This window comes from Emys orbicularis, chromosome 5 (genome assembly GCF_028017835.1).
Source record: "Emys orbicularis isolate rEmyOrb1 chromosome 5, rEmyOrb1.hap1, whole genome shotgun sequence".
Classification (NCBI taxonomy): Eukaryota; Metazoa; Chordata; order Testudines; family Emydidae; genus Emys; species Emys orbicularis.
In genome coordinates, this window is record NC_088687.1 from 11,676,600 (window position 1) to 11,686,321 (window position 9,722).

A 9,722-nucleotide genomic window follows, 5' to 3' on the forward strand; every position below is an offset into this window, starting at 1 on the left:
GTGGCCTTGGCCTGGCCCTTGAGGTGCTCCTCTATGAAGTCCACATGATCTTCTTCAGGTACTCTTAGCACACGCAGAGCCGCCTTCACAGACTTGACCCACTCCTCTACTGTAATGTCTCCTGGTCTAGTCGGGAAGCCACCAAACTCCGTGACCTTCCGCTCCCGTGGGACATAAATAGTAGGGGGTTTCTTAGCTTCTGCTGTCTGTTGGTCTATTACTGCCTTGGCCAGCGATAAGGCTTCTCTCTGTTCAGTTCTAGCTTGCTGTAATGCCTCCGCTTGGTCTGATAATCTGCGCTGAAGTTCAGCAAACTGGGTTCGTAGTTCTTCAATTCCAGCCATGGTAGGGTGCTCAACCAGGCCCGGACCGTGCTACTAGAACTTAACCAGAAAACCAATGGGATGGACCCTGTGGATAGGATCCTGTTCGTGACGCCAATTATGTAAGCGGGGGAATGGTCCCGCTATTGTGGGGAACTTTCCTGGCTTCTGCACTACCCCGGTGAAGTGGGCTAGCGAAAGGATCCGAGTCCTCGCTCCCACTTCCTTTACCCAGAGGCCTCCCTGCCCTTGAGGACTCCCCTTCCACTCTCCTGTCTGGCAGAGTCCTCGTAAACCCCGACAAGGCTGGGCCCAGGATTCCTGGGGGGCTTGACCCCCAACCCTGCTGTGGTCACCTAGGACAGGGGCTAGGGTGTCCCCACTCCGGGGTACTCTCTCTGCACTGGGCACCTCCCTGACCCACTGATCATTTTATACAATTTAAAGCAAATACAAGTTGTTTAATTAACAATTACTTTTAAAAAAGAATAAGGAAAAATGGAAAAGGTTAAAGGAAAACCCATCACCCTGCTCTGAGGCAGGGAATATCACAAGCAGTGTCTCTGGAACGTCAGGGCAGTTCACAGTCTGTTCCTTGTAGGTCCCGGGCCTCCTTCTCAGGCCCTGGCTGTGCTGCAGAGACGCTGTGGGTTGGACACTTGCTCTGGCGGTGGCCACACGCTCTCAGGCTCTAGGTGGCAGGACCCTTCTTCCCAGCGTCGCCCCCGCCCTGTCAGGGTTACGATCCCCCTCCAAGTCTGGCCTGCAAGGCCTCTTGGCTGAGGTATCTCCCTGTGCTGGGCCCACTGCCAGGGTCCCCCTCACTCTCCCCAGCTGCTCACCGCACCCAGCTCCGGACTGCTCCAGCCCCAGCTCCAGCTCCACTCTGCCTCAGCACGGCTGCTGCTGCTGCTCTGCCTCCAGCTCCCTGGGCTGCTTCTCTGGCCCCTCTGGCTCTGGTTGCTGCAGCTCTCCTCCCAGGGCAGGTCTGCTCTGCAGGCTGCTTCTGTAACTCTGCTTTGGGGCTGCAGCTCTGCTCCCAGCAACTTAGCTCAGGCCCCTGCTCTCTCCTGGCTGTGCTCTGGCTTTGGGGCTGCAGCTCTGCTCCCAGCAACTTAGCTCAGGCCCCTGCTCTCTCCTTAGCTCGGCCCCACTCTGTCTGACCCAGGCAATTCCAGCTCACACGGAGGACGGGACCCCCCGGCCTCCTGATTCTCTGATTAGCCTGCCCGCCCTGTCAATCAGGCTGATCTGGAGCATTGGCCTCTCCCCATTGTTCCTGGGGACTGTCAGTCTCAGGCTCCTGATTTGCCATCGACCCTTCCCCTTTTAGTGCTGGGAGCTAGCCAACCAAAACACCCCTACTGAATGTTAGTAAGGGGGCAACAGTCCCCTTACACATGCCAAGGCCAAAATCTGAATACTCAAGTCTTTAAGGACATGGGTTGCTGGACATTTCCCAGTGACAGGCATAGCAAGAGCTGAGGTGGTTGCAGGCCCTTCTTAGGAACTTTGGAGCAGTTGGGATGTGGACTCACAGTAGCTGTGACTTTGAAATGAGAAAAGAAGTTGCAAGGCAGAAAAAAGCTATTTCAGTCATTTGGCTGTTTGGACTCTGTATAAATTTAGTGTCTTCTCACCCAGACTGGTCTCAGGTATGTTAACGTACGTGAACCCACACCTACTTTAATTGCAGGCTGGGTTACTAAATGAAGAGTGTAATTTGAACTGATGATGTCCCTTCATGAATTTTTACCTCCCACATTGCGAGTAACACTTAAAGTTCAAATTAAAAGATTGTTTTTCCTATTTGTTCACTCTGTGCAGTTTACCGGACTTGGTATAACTGGTTCCACTGGTTCTTCTGTGTTACTGGTAGCCAGTTTCTCCTTTTGGTTTGCATCATTCACCAAGCAACAATGGAGAGACAAATGTTTGAAATGTGATTTATAAAAGCGCACCGCTTTTGGCAGGGGGTCTCGGGGGTTAATGTATAACTTGAAACTTTTTAACCAGCTCTTTCAAAAAACTGACCAGAATTCAACCTGTTTTGACTGATTGGGGTTAGGTTTAGATCAATTTAGCTCCTCCTTCGAGGTGTGGATCAAGTCTCCTCCTTGGTACTCGCTACTTGTAGCGGCTTCTCCCCTCTCCTTGCATGAGTTGGGTCCTGGGTTCGTTCATGTGATGCCTAAGGTGACTTCCTCACTGTGCCCAGACACAAAGGGCGCTGTGCCTTGGGGAAATGGATAATGCTACCACTGCTGGCAAGGAGTATAAAACCCAGTGCACCAGAAACAAAGTACATCAGCACAACCCCCTGCGAAGACATGACGCACCAAGGAAAGGGTGAGGGTTACTGAATAAGTACTAAACATTAACTCAACCCGTTCCCCACCTCCCACCCTTCACAGCTTATCCCAGCCCCCTGTAGTTTCCCTGGCACCTTCCCAGGCAGACGGGATGCTGAGGATGAGATCAGAGACGAGTGCTGCAGCACTGTGGACATTGGCTGGTTTAAGCAAAAAGGGTCGTCTTACAGTGCCTTCGCCCCTGGGTCCTCTCCTGGGTCGCTGGCCTGGAGTCCTGTGCCAGTCTCCGCTAGCTCTCAGGTTTCAGAAGGGCAGCTGTGTTAGTCTGTAACAGCAAAAACAACGAGGAGTCCTTGTGGCACCTTAGAGACTAACACATTTATTTGGGCATAAGCTAAAACCAGGCTGGTCTCTGTAGGCCTGGAACTGCCTGACCCATGCACCAGATCCCTCAGCAGCTCAGACTCCCTTTATGGGGAGTGGGAGTGAATGTGGATCAGAGACTCCCGGAGCCGCCCAGCTTCTCTCTCTCACTCCCAAGCTCAGAACTGAAATGAGTCTTTGTCTCTGAGCCCACAGAGGGGCTGAGCAGCCCTGGCTCTTTGTTGGCCCAGCAAACTCTATGCAGAAGCTTCCCTATTGATCTCCGCAGGAGATTCCAGTCCATTCTGGCACTATCCCTGACTCCAAGCACGGGAAATGGCGTCCAAGGGCTCTGGGAGCCAGTACTCTTGTACTCCCTAGGGCAGGACCCCTTAGAGGCTCAGTGCAGACTTCCAGGAGCTGGCTGTAGGCCTGGTTTGGCCTCAGTAATTGGACCCGGGTGCTGCCTCGTTTCCTGGGAGACGGGATTAGGGATGTGAATGGATCAGCAGGCTGGAAACGGAACATCTGTACTAGCTCAGATAAGGGGGAGGGGAGCCCCAGGGAACCATTTACAAGGGACAAGAGAGCAATGAATGAAACAAGCCTGGACTATAAAGTGTAAGCTGTGCATGGACAGAGGACTGGTTCCTACAAAGTGCTTCCAAGCCAATCCCAAAATGTGTCATGCAATGTACAGTAAATACATCTACTGTATAATTGTATATAAAGGAAGGGGTTTACTATGTAACGTTGGATGTGCGGTATCCCCTATACCTTCCCCCCCCCCATGGTTGAGTCTCTGATCAGCCTGGCGTAGCTTTGCTGTATGCCAAACAGAGGAGCCGGAGTAATGAGACTGGAGTCCGACTGAATGATTGGGGAGCCAAGTGGAAGAGGTCTAGGGGGAACCCCACATTAGCAAACTCCAAGTGGGTGTAACGTAAGCACTTCAGCATGTGTTGATGTCCATTGCTGAACAAGGCTAGATGTCAGCATGTGCTTAAGTGCTTTGCAGAATTAATAAGACTCAAAATGCTCTTTCTTCTGCTCCTTGCACTAAGGGACACGAGTCCCTTATTTGTTTATTTGTTGAACAAATCACTTCTGGACTGAGACCTCGTGTGACATTTCATCCAGAAGGAAACATTCCAGTGTACATGGTACAAATTAGAAATTTCTAATGTGAATTCCAGCACATCTCTTTATAGCATAGGGTGACCAGATGTCCCGATTTTATAGGGACAGTCCCGATTTTTTGGTCTTTTTCTTATAGAGGCTCCTATTACCCCTCACCCCCGTCCCAATTTTTCACATTTGCTGTCTGGTCACCCTATTATAGCATAACTAGATTAATAGATTTTTAAGCCAGGAAGAGACCATTAGATCATGTGGTCTGATCTTGTGTAGAACAGTTACTCCTGTATTAAGCCAAAACACTCGCATTTGATATAAGCCTAAAGTATAGTAAAACTAATTAAAATAAAACAGATCTTCAAATTATTGTACAGTGAACCATTTTTAATGGTTGGTTAGCTGCCTTTAGTTATCATTGACCTAAAGATGAAAAGAGATGGAGAAAGGAGTGAATTATAGGTGGCATGTTCTCATTAGCTGTAGTGAAGATCGAGCATGTATTTCCATTTGGCAAAGATACAAGCAACTGAACAAAGTCCCCTCAAATGTTTACCTGTTTGCTCACGGCCCAGAGTGAATTGTTTCAGAAACCTTAACAAAAATGGTTGAGGCATTTTGAAGAGTGAAGAGGTGTGTGTGTGTGTTTAAGAGGGGGGAGAATATACTTTAGTCATTATAAAGTTCACCCTTTTTTTTGGACAACTCTTGTGTCTTTAGTGGGATACTGCGCCAATCTGAAAAGTGGCAGGGACATTAGAATATGAGCCGAACGTTAGGGAGCTGTTATTTAGATATCGAAGATATGTGGTCTGATTTTTCAAAGGTGTAGGCACTCATATTTGGAAATGTTGGCCACGGTGTCTAGGTCACAGATGGCCTCTTTGGTCTGGAGACGATCTGTTCAGAATTGAACAATAAAGGTTTTTAAAGCATATGCTGTGCTTGTCCTCTGTACAATAGTTTAGTTATTGGAACTGCTCAAGTGTGCTGTTAAAATTGCGCAGAATTTTTTTAATCTAGTCTACAATCTGTCCGCTTTCTGTTCTCTGGCCATGCGTGTAGGGGTGGGAAAGTTGAGAAAGTTTTCACCTTTCCTGCACAGGAATGCAGAAGAAATCTGGGAAGAGGGTGTGCATGGAGTGAGGCCAGGCTCTCTGTGATGGGCATCAAAGTGAATACAGACCATAAGTGTATTTAATATGTAGATCTATATTATGCCCAACAGTAGCAGAGCACTTTGGAAGAATCACACATTCTGTTCCTGTTGACTAGTGGACTGACTCAGCCAAAAACAGCTGTAGTCAGCAAAGTGTGGAATTGCAAGGGTGAGTGCTTTATAATAAGGAAGTAGAATAAACCGAAAGTAATCTGAAAGTACATGGAACACCTCCCTATTTAGGGACATAGCCCTGTTTGTATTACCTTGGGTGTGGCGTGCTCTCTTGCAACCAACGTATTTGCTCTGTCTCTGAGAATCTGGGCATAAGCCTACAGAATAAGTGTTGCCTGAGATAAGAATGCAGGACTGAGCCCACACTATAATCAAAGAAAAATAGAGAGATGTTTTGAAGACTAAATGCTGATGCAGAAAGAAATGCAAAGGGGGCATTTCTGTCCTTTGATCATGTGAAATCTAGTCTGTGATGCTTCTTAGTGTATGCGCAATAGCTTCAGGTGGCACGTGACCAGGATTCATCACTGAATTTGGTCCGCTGGTTGGATCGTTCGCTTCCCCAGCTTGGGGCGGGGAGTGCAACGTGAATGCTGATCCATGCTCCCCTAGTTGTGCTAATTTTGCAGTTTTGTCACTTAAAACCCGAGTCATCAAAGTAACATGGGTTCCATACAGTAGGTGGGAAATTTTTTGGTTTCGAATGTCATTAGCTCATGAAATTTGTTTATCCTCTTTCAGCTCGTAAGGCTTCGTTCTAGCAGTGATGCCCACATTTGTATAATGTGAGGAAACTGGCACGTAGTAGATAGCACGCTTCAATATTGGGACAGGGCCATTTTTTTAAAAAGTACAGAGAACTTGTGTTAGTAGAGCAGCTTATTTTCATTTGGGCTTCGCATGAGGTTAGATGGCCTCAGACGAGCAGGATACGAAAGAACAAGCTGGCAGAACTGAATGTTGGCAAGAAGCCATGGGCACCTCTGCCATAGATTTAAGGCCAGAAAGCACCATTTTCTAGTCTGATCTCCTGCACAAGCTATAGGTTTCAGAGTAGCAGCCGTGTTAGTCTGTATCCGCAAAAAGAATAGGGGCACTTGAGGCACCTTAGAGACTAACGCATTTATTTGAGCATAAGCTTTCCTGGGCTACAGCCCACTTCATCGGATGCATAGAATGGAACATATAGTAAAAACATATATACATCTCTACCCCGATATAACGCGACCCGATATAACATGGGTTCACTTATAGCGCGGTAACCCCGGGGCTCCAGCCGCTGCGGGGAGCCCCGGGCCCTATAAATCACTGCTGGAGCCCTGCCGCCACTACCCCGGGGCTCCGGCAGCGAGGCTCTGGCGGCGCTTTGAAGGGCTTGGAGCTCTGGCCGCTGTGGGGAGCCCCAGGCCCTTTAAATCACCGCCAGAGCCCTGCCGCCGCTACCCCGATATAACGGGGTTTCATCTATAATGCGGTAGGGATTTTTGGCTCCCGAGGACCGCGTTATATCGGGGTAGAGGTGTATACATACAGAGAACATGAAAAAGTGGATGTAGCCATACCAACTGTAAAAGGCTGATAATAGCTCATCTTAATTGATTAGCCTCTTACCGTTGGTATGGCTACTTCCACTTTTTCATGTTCTCTATATGTATAAATATCTTCTTACTGTATGTTCCATTCTATGCATCCGATGAAGTGGGCTGTAGCCCACGAAAGCTTATGCTCAAATAGTCTCTAAGGTGCCACAAGGGCGCCTGTTCTTTTTGCACAAGCTATAGGATTTCACCCAGTCATTCCAAGCTCCCCCCTCCACACTGTCTCCCGAGCAGCTATTCTTAGTCCTTCTCTTGAGCACCTGTGTGTCAGCTGCAATTAACCCCTTGTTTCCCAGAGACCAGGTAGCGCCCTTGCTCCATGCTATGCTGAAATCAGCAGGCTGACTAAGGGATGCAGGATTATGCCCAATTTCCATTGAAAGAAAAATGGGGAGTTATTTGAAAGAGATACAACATGGCCAGTCATCCCATTAGGTTGAGTCTCACGCTGGGGTATTAGAAAAAGAAGTGTGAGTTTCTTAGCCTCTCCATGGAGGAAGAGGACGCTGCTGCTGCTGCTGCTTCTGGGGATGTGGCCAAATGAAATATTGGGCTTGGCTGTAACCTGAGAATTAGACCCTAACTTCAGTTGAACATGTGCACCTGATCATACATCTAAGCACCATCAGCCATTCAGATACTTCGATGGGCTCAACATTGTGATACTTTGCTTTACATGGGCCATCTTGCCTCTTATCCCAGTGGCATGGTGAACGGGCTGGCCCACTGTGCCTTGAAAGGGTGGGGATGATTTGAAATATTTGATACTGTTAAATATATTTGATTCAGCAACTCTCACTTAGGGAAGGGTAGGTCGTCTTCTGGACATCTGGCTTTTAGTCTCCAGCCGAATTACCATAGCCACATCCGAGTTTTTGGTGCTAGGACCAAGTGCAAGAACTTGTACTGTTACCCTGGCATAGCCCCACCAGCGAATATGGTGTATCTGTAAGGATGCTAAATTAGCAGAAGACTGTTAGAGGCTGTGGAACAGAGATGCTATTCTTGAAAGCACATCTGAGTTCTTTGAGTCAGTGGCTATAGTACATAATGCTTTTTTTCCTTTTGCTTTTGCTTTCTTTAAAAGGTCTGCTATTTCCTTCCAGTTCCTGTATGAAATGGTGTTACCCAGTCACACCTTGCATATAGAAAGAGAATCAAATTTGTAATGCCTTTCCTTCACAGTGATCCCAAAACACGTTCCTAACTACTCTACCAGCTCTGAATATGTTCTGTAACCGTACTCATGTCAACAGTCTCCTTGCTTTCACTGGGACTACTTGTGTGAATAAAGGTTGCAAGATTAGGTCCCAGACGCATGGGACTCATTTTGCCCGCAATCGAAATGCAGTTGTCCCTGATGTGAAAGGCAATATCTGTTCAAAAAGCAACACTTTAGGAGTTCATCCAGCTGATGCTATTGTAAATTTTAGGTGAGCAGAATGGAAATGCCCAAATTGTAATTAGTCCAGGATACTAGGCCTCCGTCACCTATTCATGATAAAATGGATACAGATTCTTTTATGGCCCCACACAGACAGTCCTTAACAAAAAGATGGACTTAAGAGAAGATGGAAATGTACCAAGCTTGCTAGTTGTATTTGATATGGGGGAACGTGTTCCTTTCTTGTATTACACTTCAGTAGAATAGTTCATATTCTACGTGGCATGATCGCTTTCCTCAGTGGTTGTCCTACAGAAGCAAAGAACAGATGGTAGCTGGACTTAGGATAAGGGAGAGGCCATAAGACTCATCTAGACTTTATTTCAAGAGTTGAATGTTTTCATTTTTCTAAGTCCCAGTAATCTAATTTACTTCTCTGATTGACCTACACTGCTGCCAAAAATGTAAAAGCTAATATCAGGCTGAAAAAAGTAATCAAACAAGTATTAAAAGAGCAGTGTGTGAAAGTCATAATACTTCTCAAGACAGATAACTATGGAGTTCAAATGCAGCTGGTTGTATTTTTTTCCTGCTCTTTGCTTATCCTACTTAACATTGCAAACATCTTGTATGTTGTGCCAGCAGATGCATCCACGGCCACAAATGTCTCCTCGTCCCACCACCTCTGCCCTGTCCTTATAAACACAACTCCAATTTGGGGGAGGAGGGGTGTTTGTCATGAAAATTCAGTGACTTGCAGGATTGATTCCTCATCAAGAAGAGGGTGATTGAGAATACACGGCAGTCCTGGAGGCTTGGAGTATTTCAGGTGACACACAACTGCCATTGTTTCTTTCCCCCTGTATGACATAATTCCAAAAAGCTAAACTTTGAAACTTCAGACTTGATATGTAATGTAGCATCGGCTTTGCTGCTAAGTATTAGAAAGAAATATTGGTTGGATAATTGTTAAGCATTTGAAAAATCACTTATAGGAATTTTCATTTGGGGGTGTGTGAATTTCTCTCCTAATGAAATGCTGCCTGCTCTCCCCCTGGTGAGGTATTTCACATTGGTCCTGATTGGGATAAATTATTCCAATGAGACATTAGCTTTGCTCATTCAAATTCCCAAGATGTGAAGGCCTCCGAGAAATGAGAAATTGCAGATCACTCAGTCTTTATCTCCTAGAAATTAGAGACTAATGTAGCAAAAATCCCAATTTTTTTTTTTAAATGTTATGTTCCTGTCTGTTGGCAAGAAACAGCCATCGTAATTGTCCTGCTGCCACCCAATTAATCTGGCCTTGCGGTCAACTCTCTTCAGGCAAATGGGATCAGTGGTTGGAATTCTTCCTCCAGCCAATGAGATGAGAACTTCCAAGTATTTAATGAAAACCTACGTAGCATGAGAAACATGGTATATAATTAAAAA